A 17,445-nucleotide genomic window follows, 5' to 3' on the forward strand; every position below is an offset into this window, starting at 1 on the left:
GGGAGGCAGAGGCAGGCGGATTTCTGAGTTCGAGGCCAGCCTGGTCTACAGAGTGAGTTCCAGGACAGCCAGGGCTATACAGCAAAACCCTGTCTTGAAAAACCAAAAAAAGAGGAGTTCTTAAAGAGGTTCACAAGTTCAAGGCCACCCAACAAATGTGTGCACACTTATGAATGGAACTCTGGCTCTCCCTGCCTTTGTACTAGGCTTTATTACTATTCCAGGTGTTCATTCATAGATCCATTATTTTCTCTCTCTCCCTTCATTTCTCTCTTCTTCCTCCTCTCTTCCTTTATTCTTTCTGCCTCTTCCTCCTCCTTCTCCTCTTGCTCCTCCTCTTCTTCCTCTTCCTCCTTGTTTTGGAGACAGGGTTTCTCTGTGTAGCCCTGGCTGTCCTGGAACTCACTCTAGACCAGGCTGGCCTCAAACTCAGAGTTCCACCTGCCTCTGCCTTCTGAGTGCTGGTATTAAAGTCATGTGCCATCATGACTAGCCCACTTTTTTCTTTCATTGGATTATTTCAGATCTGTCTTCAAGTTTAGTTTAGTTTAGTTTAGTTTAGTTTAGTTTAGTTTAGTTTAATTTGTGGCTACTGCTTATGTGGCCTGTGAAAACTTTTTATTTGGGTGACTGTGCTCCTCATGACAGGTGTGTCACTTAGCTATCCCATCTTGACATCTTTCTGGTCATTGGGTCTACTGATGGGCTCCAACTGCCTGACCTTTCTACCACATGCTTTGTAGAAATTAAGACTTCTGAACTACCCCAGGATCCATAAAACCTCAGCTCCTCCCCAGAGATAAATAGTTCTCCTCCATTCTGGTTTGAAGGAAAAGAATGGCGGGTAAAACACTGTATGTTCCTTCCTAGATGTATTGAGCAGGCTTAATGATGGTGCCTAAATGCCAGGGTACAGCTGCTCCATTCCTAACATCCCATATCTAGTGTGATAGTCCAGAGCAGTAAGGAATCGAGAATCAACTCTTGCTTGCAAAGTGTCTTCCTGAAAAAAGAAGACCAAGCAGATGACCCTAGGGAGGTGAGTAGAAAAGACAAATACAGATACAAAATTAATCGCCAGTCTTGGGCAGGATTGTTTCCTGGAACCAATAGGCAGTGTTCAAGTAAACCCTGGAATAGATATGGAGGCAGAATGTAAATAAAGACAACGAAAGAGATGACTGATTAAAGACTCTCCATCCTGGCATCCAGAGAGGAACCCTGGAGTCAGCCAGCCCTTCTAAGAGTCTGGCTTTGTTTAGCTTATCAAACCTGGACAGAGCAAGTGTCCTAGAATCCACCCACTCAACTCCAAACAAGCCTGAACAAGCCCAGCACTGTCCATCAGTCATCTGGGCATTTTGACAGTTCAGTCCCGGCCACCAGCCAAATGTAAATCAAGACCTCCAAGACATCATGCGTTAGCCACTCGTGAGGTCAGCGTCCTGGCTTTTAAAAGCACAAAGGGCCATTTAAGTTGGAAAGTCCCACTAAGCCCTGCTGAAACACACAACCCACATTCGGATCATCTTTCTGAACAGTGTCTTGCTTTGGAAGGCACAGCTGTTGCTCAGACCCCTGAATGCAGCCTGCTATTCTCTGTGGAAGCTATGACAGATTAGCATAGTTAATTTGAGATGCAGTCAAGCCCTCTAGCTTGTCCCTTCCTCCAAATAGCCTCTAGAGCCCACTGCTGACTTTTGTCCAAGAATCCATGTTTGTTTGCCGAGTGGGTACCATTGGCTATTGATTGAATTTAACATATGACTTTGGGAATAGTGTCAGCCTTATGTAGACCTGGGACCATTGACCCAAGATGGAAGTTGATGCTGTGTCGTGCTGGAAATCTCAATATTCTGCTTTTGGGGTGCAGGGAGGTAGGTGATTAGAAGCAGACACTCATCTGAGCCAACCTCCTGAAGTATGGTTTTCAGAGAATTCTCAGAAACTTGAGACATGGACCAAGGTCAAAGCCAAGACCAGGTTTATGCCTGCAACAGCAGTGTAGCTTTCAAACTGTTTCAGGTTGGAGAAGCTCAGTTAACAACTGCAGGCTTACTTCTTGATCTTGGCGTGGTAGGCAATGGGTGTAAACACAACTGAGACATTGCTGTGGTGAGTTTTCTTCTTCAGTGAAAAACATCTAAGGTTTATTTTATGTGCATGAGAGCCTGCCTGCATGTATACCTGGGTATTGCATGCATGCCTGCTGCCTGTAGGGGTCTGAAGAAGGTGTCAGATCCCCAGGAACTGGACTTACAGATGGTTGTGAGTCATCATTTGAGTGCTGAGAACCGAGCCCAGGTCCTCTGCCAGAGCAGCACATGCTGTTAACCACTGAGCCATCATCAGCCCTCAGTCAGCACATTTTAATCTGTTTCAGACTCTGTGGTATGCCGTCGAAACCAGGATATCGAGTATGATTTTGCCAAAACTGAATGTAAGAAGTTTGGTATCTCTAACACTTAGGACTTTTTTTTTTTTTTTGGTTTTTGAGACAGGATTTCTCTGTGTAGCCCTGGCTGTCCTGGAACTCACTCTGTAGACCAGGCTGGCCTCGAACTCAGAAATTCGCCTGCCTCTGCCTCCCAAGTTCTGGGATTAAAGGCATGCGCCACTACTGCCCGGCACACTTAGGACTTTCAAAGTAGAGGCAAGCACTTTTGCTTGCAGACGTTCCAGACCCATAAGGCTGTAAGGAAACTTAACAGTTTTCTATTCTATTTATGGGAACTGCACAGCTCTTCTGTGTTGCTTCTCAGCCTTAGATCCACAGAAGACATAACCAGTCACTACCGGTTCTCACCTTCTATCAGCTATCCTTTCTGTGTGCAGAGGTGGTCCTGCTAGCTCCTGGGATGTGGACTTGATCTCAGGGTGAAAGCAGTTTGCTATCTCTGACCTAGCCTGCACATTTATAGGTGAAAAACTCTGAGCCTGGGATGGGAAGAACTTGGCCTGGGTCTACATTCAATCAGTGTATTTGGGGAAAAACTGAATAAAGGATACGGAGTTCTTAGAAATGTCAGTAGTGGCTATGCCTTTTATCCTAGCACTTTGGAGGCAGAGGCAGGTGGATCTCTGTGAGTTAGAGGCCAGCCTGGCCTACAGAATGAGTTCCAGGATAGCCAGGGCCATCTTTTAAAAAGGGAGGAGGGGGCAAGAAAAGAAAGAATAGAAAAAGAAATGTCTGCTTCAAGTAAAACCAAAGGCACTTCAGATTCACCTTCATTTGGGGGGGGGGATGCCTTCTGTGTGTGTGTGTGTGTGTGTGTGTGTGTGTGTGTGTGTGTGTGTAATAGTCTCTAAAGAAATAGAAACAAATGAAACAAAAAGTCCTCTCCAAAGTTACACGTAAAACCATTGTTAAGCCAAAGTCCATAGACATTTTCTATATGTGTGTATGTACATATCTCAGTGCTTGTGTTTTTATACGGGAAAAGTTCAAGCTTCCGTCTTAGAGTTTCTGGTTACAATAAACCCTTAATAAAAGCAATACTTCAGGCCATAACCTCAGAACGAACCTGCATTGTAGCTATGGTTTTGTCATCTGCTTTGTGGAAATAGTCATTAGTTGTGATATCTACATTATATGTAACTCCTATTGTTAGACAGACTCTTTCCTTTTTTTTTGCTACTCTGAATAAAAACAGCCAGGCTGTATTCCATCTTGAGTTTGTTTTCTTAAGAAATTTTCAAGAGGGAATGTAGGTCAAAAGCAAAAGACATTTTTCAAACCCTTGGGGGGCTGGATGTGTAGCTCAGTGGGAGGCTACATGGTTAGTGTGTTCAAGGCCATGAGTTCAATTTCAACACACACACACACACACACACAGAGAGAGAGAGAGAGAGAGAGAGAGATTAACAAACTGGTCCCCAACAAAGTCCAAAGCAGGGAACTAGTGTTGTGTGAAAACCAAAAGGCATGTTAGAAATATTTTTGTTTTAATTACATGTGTAAGTGTCTGTCTGTGTGGGGGTTTGTGCATGTGGATGCACAAATGCATGTGTCCTCCAAAGCCAGAAAAGAGCGCCAGATCACCTAGCGCTGGAGTTACAGGTGGCAGTGATCTGACTGACGAGAACAAAACTTGGGTCCTCTGCAAAATCAGTCCGCACACTCTTAGCCACTGAGCCATCTCTCCAGTGTTTGCAGTAGTTTCTCTAATGCAGGCCATCACCAATTCTGTTCCCACATCCCCTGTCTGTATGCTACCTGTTACAGTTAGCATGAAGCTCTCAAAGGCAGAAATACATTTTTCATAATCACTGTGTATTGGATACATAATAACAATAACAACGAAGAATTAACCTCTTCAGAAAGTTTGCTAAGTGGCCACACCAGACATGGGCTCATGGCTCCCACAACTGTCCCTGTCATGCAAGAAGTTCAGAGAGGCTGAGGGACTTCCTAATAGGGCTGGAACATAGGTGAGTCTGACAGGAGCATGCTACTTTGTAACTCCTTTGGCATGCTGCCTCTCTGTATGCTCAGCAGAAATGTCTGTCTGTCTGTCTGTAGGTCCATTCATTCATTGTTTTCTACTGATATAACAGATAGCGGCATCTCAGGAAGGGGTGTCCATACAAGTGGATGTAATCTGCATTCTTCCAGTCAGTCCCTGACTCAAATAGTCCCCAAAGAATCTTAGCAATGCTAAGAGGGGGTTTGAGGGTCTGACCGGAGGTAGTATTTTTATGGAAGATCTCTGCTGACTGGGAACTCTCAGAGGGAAGCTTGAATTAACCCTTGTAAAAATACAGCCATCGAAGATTGCCGCTGGCATTTCCTTTTTATAGAGTTCAGTGCTAAGAATAGCCCCAGACTCCTGAACTAACCTTCCAACTTTAAAAAGGAATAGTAAGTACTTATGAGCATGTCTAAAGGCTGGGCTTGTCCTAGCCTGATTCCTGTCACTTGTCTGAGGGAGGATGTGAAAGACTCTCGGGCCTGACCCCCACACTCTCTCCCACAGCATAGTCAGGAGTCAGAGAGAATGGATTCCTAAGGGAGGAGAGGAGGGGATGTGAGGAGGAGTGAAGAGGCTGTGAGTTGTACTCAGAACCAAGTCAGATCATCTGCCTCTGGTCCAGGCCACTGCCTCCTTTGTGCCCCCTCCTCCATCCACCCAATCCAGTACTCTGCTTCTAACATCGCCGATGATGGAGATGTGGATCGCTGGTTCTTACTGCTGAGCTATGCTTTGATATGGTGACCTACCATTTGTCCTGCCATTGAGTTTCACCAGTTTCATTTTATTACTACAAATATAGTTATTACGCACATTTAGTCATAAATTTCGGGAGGCGTATGCATTCATATCTTATGGGTAGATACCTAGGCATTAAATTGCTGGGTTATGGGGTAAGTTATAACAAACTGCCAGATTGATTTCTAACCTGTATCATTCCAAGTGCTACAGAACTGCTTCTCATGACATTCTAATGGCGTTTCCATGGTAACTATTCATGCTGAACACCTTTTCCTGTAGTGTGCAAATCTTTTGGCTGTTTTTTTGAGCTGCCTTCTTTTCATCGAATTCTAATTGCCCCTTATGTATGTTTGGTGCAAGACTCTGCTTTTCCATAGCAAACATTTCATTTGACTGTGGCTCACATTCATGGTGTTTAATAACATCCTTCAGAGTGAAGAACATTCGCTTTAATTTTAATGGACTATAGCATCGATTTTCTCTGTCACGGTTTATGTTTCTCTATCTGTATATAAATAAAGGCATTCCTTACCTTGGGCTGTAAATTTCTATTGTGATTTCTCAGCAACTAAAAGAGAAATCTTTTTTGTCCAGTGCTGTGGGTCCAACCTAAGGCTCCATACATGTAAGTGAGCTGGGTTTGTGTCAGTGAGCTATGTCCTTGACCCTCAAATTTTCTTCCAGATGGCTCATAGTTTTAGCTTTTACATGATCCCTATTACTTATTTCAAGTTAGTTTTTGCATACAAGGTGAGACGCTGGCCAGGATTCTTTATTCGGCACTTAGTCATTTTCAGCCTGGTATACTATACTAGGCCTTCTTCCCATCTGATCCGCCTTGGTATTTCTGTCCCATATCAACTCACCCCTCTGTGTGGAGTTACCTCTCTTCCTGCTCCTCACTAAGTCCTGGTGGCCTTGGGTGAGAGCTTGCTATCTCTGAGACTCCTTCTCTTTATCTGTTGAAAGATACAACAGCACCTTGTTCTAAGATCCTTTCCCTTCAAAGAATGGCTACCTGCAGTCAAAGCTTTGCCCTAGCACTTGACATGGCTGGGCCTCCAGACTGGACCTTATGCTTCCCAGTTTGAATCCAAACACCAGTGATATTTACAAAGCAATTTCCCATTTATGAAACACTTCCAGCTCAGTTACTGGACATGATCTTACCGCATGGTTTCACCCAAGGCTGTAAGATCCCCAAGATCAGGTCTCCAGAGCAGTCAGCCTTGAACTTGGGCTGCCCTCAGTAGATAGGAGTGAGCTGGGCAATCCTGAAGATGGGGGATGTACTTCGCTTTTCCTTTGCATTCCCTCACAGGATCCACACCATCTGCGTCGGACATAATGTGTTTGGTGGTAGCATGGCTTCATTTAGTCAACGAAGAATTTAATGTAATTCCTTTAAAGTCATATCTCTCCTCTTTCCTTTCGCCCCACAGAAATCTCTTTGGTCCTGGATGAGTTGTAATTGGCCCACACTGTCACCCATGGTTGGCTCTCATCTTTCTTCCCCATGTTTCCCAGACCCTCACCAGGATGTCTCAAGTCATACTCTTCAGCACTTTTTTTTTTTTTTTAAGATTTATTTCTTACTTACAGTGTTCTGTACATATACCTGCAGGCCAGAAGAGGGCACCATATTTCATTACAGATGGTTGTGAGCCACCATGTGTCTGTTGGGAAGTGAACTCAGGACCTTTAGAAGAACAGTCAGTACTCTAAACCTCTGAGCCATCTCTCCAGCCCCTCTTTAGCACTTCTAAACCAAAGATCTTTGGGTTGCAGGATGGGCAGGGTGAGGAGCAGTGTTTATTTAAAAAAGCTAGGAGACTTTACACAGTGAAGGGTGATGGTACAGCTAAGGCTAGGAGACTGCATAATTAGAACCATGCTTCCCCATGGAGGGCTTGATATGCTAATGACATTTGAAATAAAGTCTGGCTGCCCTTGGAAAGGAAGAGAGTGTGTGAAAAGTCTCATCCAGTGGATGGAGACATGGTACTTATGGGAGGATCCACATGCCTTCCCAGCCATATAGTGCATGTGAACCTGATCTTAGATTTCTTTGTGTTGGATTAGAACAAAATGGTGACACAGCTGCTCACTGTCACTGCCCCCAGCTCCCCTGCCCTCCCTGGAATACTCGGGATGTGCAGTTTGCACCACTAGATTTGTCCCACATTATTTTCTAATCCCGAAAGCTCCTTTGACATTTTACAGCTGAGGAATTCAAGGCGCAGAGAGGTGTGTGTTTTGTATTTTGACCACAGTAATTACTCAAAAGGCACAAGGAAGAGACAGGGATCCGACCCACGTCTGCCTGGTCCTAATCTTCCTTGATGTAAAACCTCTCTAAAACACAGTGCTAACTCTCTTCGCTAATTGAAAAGGCATCCACGTGCCCAGGGTTGAAAATCTCCCCACAGACGCTTCCATTAGACCATAAATGTCATCCTGAAATGAAGATCAGCAATGATGACTTCATCTCTTGTGAAGGATTCTGGCTTTTAAAGGAGACAGAAAATCTTTTTTTCTTTTTCTTTCCTTTCAAGCTCTGCTTTAAATGGGATCTTTAACCTTGCACCATCCAAGAACGCTGACCATGGGAGGCTGTCTTTCCCCAGCCTTGGTCTGTACCCTACTCATCTTCAGGCACATCATTCTTGTTCTGTTTTCCTTGGCTTTGCCCCTGCCCTGGGGATCTCTGGTTCTAGAGAACGCAGAGAAGGGCCATGCACATATCGATGACCCCTATGCTTCAGGACCGAGACGGTGATGATGGGCTGAAGTGATTTCTGGGGCCCCTCCTTGGGCCAGATGCACCATCAAGATGATCACAGCCCCAGTTTTTCTCTGTGTGTTTTCTACCATTCCTGGTTTCAAAGCCCGTTCTCTGCTAAGGGCAAGTACTGCCTCCTCAAATGCACTCGCTCGCTCTTTTGAATTGTTTTTTTTTTTTCTTGATTCATCAGGAAAAGCCCTCTGATTTGTAGTCTCTGAATCATGGTCCCCATAGGGCACCGAAATTACTCAGCCTATAAAAGGATCTAGGACCTTGGAAAGTGGCCCTGGCCCCCCCAGGAAGTGGCATGACTTATTTAAATGCCATGCTTCAGGCAGCACCCACTGTATCAGATGGCAGCTTGGCCACCTCTTCCTCTGCCAGCATCTGCTGCTGAAGAGCTTTGTCAGTCTGTCCAACTTATAAGCTTATAAACATGGGTCAGAATTAGCGGGTAACAAGAACTGCAAGCAGATGAATCCTTGCTGGATAGCTCCATCTATATTTTTTTTTCAGTAAACATGCATTTCACAATCATAATGGTAGGACTAACTTGGGCCGATCATAGGGAAAGCATTGTGCCAGATGCCAAGGCTCTGGTGATAGTGAAGCCATATGGTCATGTCTGCCTCAATTACAGAGTTGGTAATGGAGGTCATTGGACTGATACAGACTTTATAGCAATTCAGAGAAGTAACGTGAACTGTCTTCCTACCTCTCCTGAGCATCGTGATGAACAGTTGAAAAGTACATGTTTAGTGGAGGTGGTGATTCGATCCCCAGATACATTCTCGCTACAGTTCCTAGAGTGGCATGAAATCTAGTGTACGAGAGAACACATAACACCAGAGTTCTGTGATGGTCCAGGCCAAGCACTGCCCTTTCCTGAAGAAGCTTAGGTAACCCAGTGTTTTTCTCTTTCTTCCTTTTGGGATTCCTCATATAGTCAGAGTGAAAACTCATCACCTTGGCTGACTCAGAAGCCTCTCCTTGATGAGCTGGTGATGATACATGCCTTTAACCCCAGCACTCAGCAGACAGAGGGAGGAGGATATCTGTGAGTTGCAGCCCAGCCAGAGCTACCTAGTGGGGACCCCCATCTTTAAAACAAACAAACAAACAAAAACTGGGGGGAAATCCCTTTTGCTCTGGTTTCTGCCCCTCACTGACTCTTCTGATGCTCAGACCATCCCTCCTGTCTCCTCAAATGCCCAATTGACCTCACCTCCCTGAAATCACATTGAGCGTTTAGCTCTATACAGCTTCCTCTGAAGCTCTGGGCTATTCCCCAGGGTAAAACTGCTTATCACTTGGTCTCCTGCAGTCATTGTTCTCATCTCTATCTGACTTCTTCCTGGCAGAGCGTCCTCCTCACTTTAGAAAGATCCCCTTGACGCTCTGCTCTGCATCCACGAAGTGCTGAAGACAAGCAGGGTTCCCAAGAGTGGGCTCGTTCATGATCATAGCCCTGAACCCCTCATTCTAGTTGATCCCGACAACAGCAAATCACTCAAGAAAGGCCATTGAGACTTCTCCAAGGGTCAACAAGAGAGAACCTCTTTGTAAGTCAGGGTTACAGTCATCAACAACATAAGCACATACATTGTGAGATTGGTCTTGATTACCAACTAGACGGGAATTAAAATCACCCTGGAGACAAACCTTGAGGACTGTCAGAGAGACTGAATTGAGGTGGGAAGACCTAGGCTGGATGTGAAGAGCTTCAGTCCATGAGCTGGGGTCCCAGACTGAACACAAAACTGAACGCAGGAGCGCACTAGCCTTTCTCTCTCTCTCAGCTTCCTGACTGAGCACCAGCCGCCTCCCTCGTCCACAGTCTTCTGCCACGGCAGCTTTTGTCAATACTCGTTGCCAGCCGTGATGAAGTGAACCCTTGAAGTGTGAGTTGAAATAAACCCCTCTTTCCTCAAGTTACTTTTCATAGGTATTTTGTCACAGACGTGAGAAAAACAGTACACGTACACACACATACACACACACACACTCATGGGTCCATCCTGCCTGATACCCAAGCTGTACTTGAAGGAAGGGACCTTAAAAGAACATGAACTCCAAGGTGGGATTCATGAGGGTGGTCCAAGATTTTGTGATTCCCAGATTATCGGATTCCCAAACTCTATCACTCTTTAATACCCTGATAACTTCTATGGCACCCCTATTCAAAAGGAAGACTTCACGATCTCATTTATTAAATAATCAAGTGGCCATAACCTTGGCTAATATTTATATCATAACAGCTTAGTAATTATTTGAAAAATGACATACATAGATGGAAAAATAATGTTTTGTTGTAGTTCCAAGCAGCCACACACTGACTAATAGATTTGTGCTCTTGTTGGGCCTGGCACACACCCCCACTTCTTATTTTCAGACTGAACTACATTTTCATTTCCCAGTTTTTAAAATCTCAGAAATTACCAAATACAAGCCACCCAGTTTTGCAAAAAATATGTCATTGATAGGAGGGCAGCAGGGTTTAAAAAGGAAATGATTTTTTCAGACAGTTTGTGTGATGTCAAAAAAATGTCAATCCATTTCCCTTAAATGGTAAATGCCCCAGAGCACCCCGATAATTTCCAGTGGCTGCCAAGGGTCACATGGTACACAGTTTGGGATTCATGATCCCCCCACCCACCCACACACACACAAAATAGGATTTCCTACCATGAAAATTAGTTGAAAAACAAACTGAAGAAATGAACATAAAATGAATATGCTACATTTTTATTTTAAGGAAAATAGAACATTTGTTTTCTGATTCTGAGGTAGGAAGCAATTTCCTAAATGGGTCTCAAAAATATTTGAAAAACTAAAAATGATAAATCCTGTATTACTATTAAGACTTTTTTTGTGGTAAAATATTTTATACTTAAAAGAAATTTTTTTGTTTGTTTCTTTTTTAAAGATTTACTTGTCTTATTTATAGGAGTAGACTGTAGCTTCTGGTGTGCCCTCTTCAGACATGCCAGGAGAGGGCATCAGATCCCATTACAGATGGTTGTGAGCCACCATGTGGTTGCTGGAAATCAAACTCAGAACCTCTGGAAGAGCAGTCACTGCTCTTAACTGCTGAGTCATCTCTCTAGCCCCAAAGATATTGTTTATGAAACCCAGTATCATGTGCAATGAATATATATCAATAAAGAAAATTCCTAAAAAATTTTTAATAAAAAAAAGAGATTTTCTAGAAAGTAAAAGAATGTATTTAGATACATGACTGAACACCTGTAGCCAAGATGTTTTAAAAACTCTAACAAAGCAATAAAATAGAGTACCCCACACAAGAGGAAGAAGTAGGCTTGGGCAGTCTTCCTAAAAGCCAAAATACAAACTTTACAATCCTATTAGTCACTAGGAGAGTAAAAACCAAAACAACAGTTTGATTCTAGCACCCATCTACCACATGCTTAAAATTTTGACTGTTTCCTTGCAATTGGGTCTCATAAATCCTCCAACTCCCTACGTGGCCAAGGATGACCTTGAACTCCAGATCCTCCAGTCTCTCCTTCCCAGATAAATGTTCGGATCGGGCTTTTCCTCAGCTGCCGGCCAAGGTGCTCTATTCTTCCGAAGAAGCCAAGGCCGAGTTGGGGTGAGGCCCTCACTTCATTCCGCTGGCAGTTCACAACATGACTTCCATCTCTGAGCTTGCCTGCATCTACTCCACACTCATCCTGCAGAACTACTAGGTGAAGGTCATGGAGGATAAGATCAATGCCCTCATTAACGCAGCTGGTGACAAGGTCGAACCTTTCTGGCCTGGCTTGTTTGCAAAGGCTCTGGCCAATGTCGACATTGGGAGCCTCATCTGCAATGTAAGAGCTGGTGGGCCCTCTCCAGCAGCTGGAGCTGCGCCTGCTGGTGGTCCTGCTCCATCCACCGATGCTGTCCCAGATGAGGAGAAAGTGGAAGTGAAGAAGGAAGTGCCAGAGGAGTCGGAAGATGACATGGGTTTTGGTCTTTTTGACTAAACTGCTTTTCTTAACAAGTCCAATAAAGAGCTGAACCTGTTTAAAAAAAAAAAAAAAGTTGGGATCAGCAGGCCTGCAGTGTCTCATCTGGCATGGTCTAAAATGGACAATGTGTATCAAGTGTTAATACATGTGTGTAGAAGTCAGAGCTCCCGTAGTGTTGCTGAGAGTGTTAAGTAGTAGCATCAATTTGATACACTATTCAGCCATGTCTTCTAAAGCTAGTTGTATATAAAAGCCAGCATTTCATGTCCCCGCCTTGCCATGTCTACATCTATATCCCCAAATGTTCATATACATTAGCCTGAAGAATGCTTATCCAGCACTGCTTTCAATATCATTGATCTGAAAACTACCCAACTGTTTACAAACAGGTAAACATGCGGTGGCACACTCTACCAATGCAGTACTATACAGAATAAACAATCTAGAACTTGTAAAAAATGGAGTGAATGCTCACAAACACAAAATTAAGCAAAAAGATGTTCCCCAGACGTTCCTCCTTCCAAATGCCCAAAGTTAGACACAGTGACTCCTTGTATATACAATAAAAAGCAAAATTAATTTATATAGGAAGAAGGCCAATTGTTACCCTCCGCTGGAGGGAGGCCTGTGATTATGAGTGTTACCTGATAAGACCTGGGAGATGTAACACATGTCTGTCTACTCACTCATAGGAAATACAGATACCACCAAAGTCCAAGTTGGTCCACTAGTGAGCATTGCTGGGATTACTTACAGGTGAAGGGTTACTTACAGGAATCGACATAAACACACCCATATCACATGACCAAAGCTCACCCTATCATGGCTGACATCCCACAAAACCTGGGAACCTGAAGCACCCTGTACAGCCTGCAGGCAGCTCAGTGGGTTGGAGAGTATCCTTCTTAGGAGGCTCAGTTGCTCTCACCTTTTAGGCAGCTCCATTGCTTTCTGCTTCTTGCTGCTGCTTTGCTGGTCTCTGGATTCTCCCAGGCAGCTCAGCTTGTCTGAGAGTCTTTGTAGTTTGGAGACCCTCAGAAGACTTTATTGTTTACTCTTGGGAGCATGGGACCAAGTGAACCTAGTTGGTTTCAGGAACTTCCTGAAGCTACTTTGAATTGCTTATCTTCTGTTTTAAGGAGCTTCTCTGCAGGATATTATTATTTTCATCTAAGAGGAAACTGCTACACAACAGGGGAAGAGACAAGGCAGCTCTGGAGTGCAGGTCATGATCTCGTGCTTGAGTGGGGAAAGTGTTCAAGCTGGCCCCAGTGCCAATGGTACATACACTCTGTGGTACTTCACTATTAAGTTGAAGATAAGAAGTCCCTCCATAATGAATATGCTCTGTCTCTGACAAATCGTTTTTCCTTTTTCATAATTTCCTAGAAATAGAATTGCCAAATCAAGATTTTCAATATTTTATGCCCTTCGATACATCTTGCCATCTCATGGGGAACTGGTTGCCATGAAGACAAGAATAGCTCACATCTTCTCCACTCTTGTAATTCCAACACCTGGTAGCATGGGAAATGAGGACGATTTGTATAGATAAGTTTAAAGAGCAGATAGACCAGGCTTTGCTCAAGTCTCAGGTTAGAAATCATTATTGGAACTCAGACTCTCTCTTGCTACTGTTTGGCTTAGTTTCTGACGATTCTCTTCTTGGTGACAGGAAGAACACTGCTAGAAACAAACGTAAAAGCATCTCAGGTCGGGGCAGGGCTCAGTGGGCAAGAACACTTGCTTGACAAGCAGGAGAACCTGCGGTCAGATTCCCAGAACCCACCTTAAAAGGCTGGGTGCAGCTGCAGGAGCACCTACTGCTCGGTGAATAGGGATCAGGGCATGAGCCCGGAGTGCTGCTGGTCTTATTGGCTGCCAGCTGAACTCCAGGTTCAAGCCTACTTCAAGCGAATTAGACAGAGTAAATACACCAGAACACTCAACTTTCTCCTCCGGCATTCATACCCATTCACGTTTGTATACAGCACACAAGCACAGATCCACACACAAGTACACACATATCTTCAAGATTGCGGACATTCAGGAGACAGATGCTCAAGGGTGCATGTTGGAGTAACAGTCCCATCATCAAGACAACACTGAGTGTGGGATGAACTCTCTATCAAACTCTTGACTCCTTAACTATTCCCAAGCAGGGACCTGGGTGGGAGAGAAGGATCCCCTGGACCCGAGCCACGGGAGGGGACGTGAAGGGGTGCAAGTGCCCTTTAGGGCCGACCCATTTCCCAGCTCTCAGCCTCAGCATGTGCTCAGTCAGCGGCAGTGCTGCTGCTCTCTCACTGGGTGTGTGCAGCCGAGAACTGAAAACCGACCTACAGCGGAGCTGCTTCCCAGTGGAGCCTTCTGGAATCAAAGGCTTCCTTGGACCTTAACTGCCGTTTTTAATTGGCAAGACCCAAGTGAGTGGGGCTTTCCCTGCGCGTGTGTGCACACACCTTTGCCCTTTGCAGCTTATGTGGGGGTAGATGGAAGCTTGATAAATGTGCAGAGTTCATTTATGTCCCTCTTCCCCCCATCATTATCCTAAAACAGGTTCCCCTCTACACTTTTCCAGATTTGTGTAAAGAACAAGTGCTACCGCATCCCACTCCCCACAGTCTTCCGGTTTTATCTACTTCCTCTGCTTCAGCCTGATGCAGTAGGCTGGGCTCAGGAACAATCGGGAGTCTCCACATTGGTATGCTCAGACTCATCTCACTGGCAGCCTCAGTAGCGACTGCCTTACAGACTCATTACTTTGGACTTCCAATTTGGCTTCCGTTTCAGGGTTTGTCCATGACCCCGGGGGTGGGGGAGGGGAGTTAATTTCCTCTTTCTGGACCTTGGTGGACACTGCAATAAAATGAAATATATCTCGTCTGCAGAAACAGACAGTTTCAGTAGTACGTCTTAGGTGTTCTGAGCCTGGAATTCCACACACACTCACCGCCGTGACCTGCTTGTAAGAAGGGCACCTTCAAGCCCAGACGATGTGCCTGTGAGATAGTACATTGGGTGGGGATGGGGTAAGGGCCCCTGCTGCTGAGCCTGAGGACCTGACTTCAATCTCCCTGAGCCCCCATGGTGGAAGAAAAGAACTAATTCCCTCGGGCTGTCCCCTGATCTCCATGCACAAGCAATTGTGCGTGCACAGTCAGATCCCACTACATACTCACGAACACCTTTTTAAAAACCAGATAAACAAATATAAGAAAGAGTAAAACTTACCTAGAAATGGTAATTTCTTGAAGATGGAGTGAGTGACTGTAATCAAATTACATTGTATGACTAAATGACATTCTCAAAGATAATAAAATAATAAAAAATACTGTTTAAGAAATTTGGAATGTAGCCGGGCGTGGTGGCACACGCCTTTAATCCCAGCACTCGGGAGGCAGAGGCAGGCGGATTTCTGAGTTCGAGGCCAGCCTGGTCTACAAAGTGAGCTCCAGGACAGCCAGGGCTATACAGAGAAACCCTGTCTCGAAAAACCAAAAAAAAAGAAAAGAAATTTAGAATGTAGTGACATAGTATTATATCATGTGTCACTGAGAATGGGGTCCTGTCTAAGTGCCTAGTCTATGCTTCTGGGTGACTGAGTTAGTCACATAGGATATGGGAATGGGAATTTATCAGCCATGCTCACGTCTCTCCTCCACATTTTGGATTAGGTCTCTGTGACTGGCTGTTTGTTTGTTTGTTTGTTTGTTTTTCGAGACAGGGTTTCTCTGTATAGCCCTGACTGTCCTGGAACTCACTTTGTAGACCAGGCTGGCCTCAAACTCAGAAATTTGCCTGCCTCTGCCTCCCAAGTGCTGGGATTAAAGGCGTGCACCACCACTGCCCGGTGTGACTAGCTGGTTTTATGTCAACTCGACACAAGCTAGAGTCATTAGAGAGAAAGGAGCCTCACTTGAGGAAATCATCCATGAGATCCAGCTCTCCAGAATTTTCTCCTTTGTGATCAGTGCGGGGAGGGTTTAGACCATAGTGGATGGTGCCACCCCTGGGCTGGTGGTCCTCAGTTCTAAAACAAAGCAGCAGACTGAGCAAGCCACATGAAGCAAGCCAGTAAGCAGCACCCTTCCATGGCCTCTGCATCAGCTCCAGGTTCCTGTCCTGTCTGAGTTCCTATCCTGACTTCTTTAGTGATGAACAGCAGTGTGGAAGTGTAAGCTGAATAAACCCTTTCCTCCCCAACTTGCTTGTTGGTCATGGTGTTTTGTTACAGCAATAGAAACCCTAATTGCGAAAGTCTCCATCATCTTTTGCAGAGACATAAGAATCAAATGCCCACAGAAACAATGAGCGATATGGGGTGGGGGTGATGGCGTCTGTGACACAGTAGTAAGCAGGTCTCCCACCTAAAAGGAACAGCTGGAACTGAGCGAGGCAAATATCACTAGAGAAGGCTTTACCATTACTGGATTTTTTTTTCCAGTCGCTCACGACTGAAATGGGATCCTGATACCCACCTTACCATAGCTTTTCAGAAGGATCAAGTCAGATACCATAAAGAAATGTCTATGAAACAGACTGAGGTCATCTGAAGATTTTTACCAAGACAGGAGGAAAAATGCCAGAGGGAGGTCAGTTGCCAGCTGGAGAAGGGAAACAGCTGCCGGAAGCTGCCTTCCGAGGTCCATTTTGCATCACTATCCACTAACAATGTTTGACTTCCTGCTTCCAGGCTGGCATAGAAGGGTTTTGGAGCAGCTGCCCCATCCTATTAAGTGACCAGCTTAATTCTCTGTAACTCTTTTGTCCATCAGAGCAGTGACCACATGTGACAAGCCATAGAAAGAGACAGACAGATCTGATACATCGAGCCACAATGTACTGGAGAAGAAAGTTCCTAAATCAAGTGCTGGGGTTCCAGAGTATAAACTGTCACTGATGAGTTAGTTCTGAGGCTCTGTGGACACCCCTTCTCCCCCAGAGCTGACAACTCCCTCAAGGTCCGGGTCGTCGGGAGTCCCACACGTCTGTGATCTATCCTAGGCCTGCACAATGTGTGTCAGAGAAAAATCCTCTTGTACCTTGGGAGATGGAGAGGAAAAGAGCTGTTTTGAAATAGACCTAAGTATTTTGTACTGAGGCCTGCCTGCCCCCAGGAGACATGACTTTACCATGGACTAACCTGGAGGATGTTAACTAGAACCTGTCCCATCTGAAAAAGACCTGTTCCTTCCAACCTTCCACACAGGGGAAGGAAAATACACAGTCCTGCTTCCTGCAGCCACCCTGTTCTACACCTACAAGAGGACCCTGCATGGAAGTATCAGCAAAGGTCACAGCCCAAGGGTACAGGCACCTCTGAGACCGAGACCTAGGACAACAGAGTGCTTCCTTTGCTTTGCATCTTGATAGATGTAGCTAAAGGCCTATTTCCTGCCGTTCCTTTTTTGGTTTGTTTTGTTTTGTTAATACAGAGTTTCTCTGTGTAGTTCTGGCTGTCCAGGAA

The 17,445-nt window shown here is 44.9% G+C and overlaps 1 pseudogene; it reads left to right on the top strand.

Annotated features, from left to right (window-relative positions):
- The first annotated feature begins 11,509 nt into the window (after positions 1-11,509).
- LOC110306322 lies at positions 11,510-12,020 on the top strand (annotated as a pseudogene).
- The last annotated feature ends 5,425 nt before the right edge of the window (positions 12,021-17,445 follow it).

The sequence above is a fragment of the Mus caroli genome, chromosome 11, assembly GCF_900094665.2.
Source record: "Mus caroli chromosome 11, CAROLI_EIJ_v1.1, whole genome shotgun sequence".
Taxonomy (NCBI): Eukaryota; Metazoa; Chordata; class Mammalia; order Rodentia; family Muridae; genus Mus; species Mus caroli.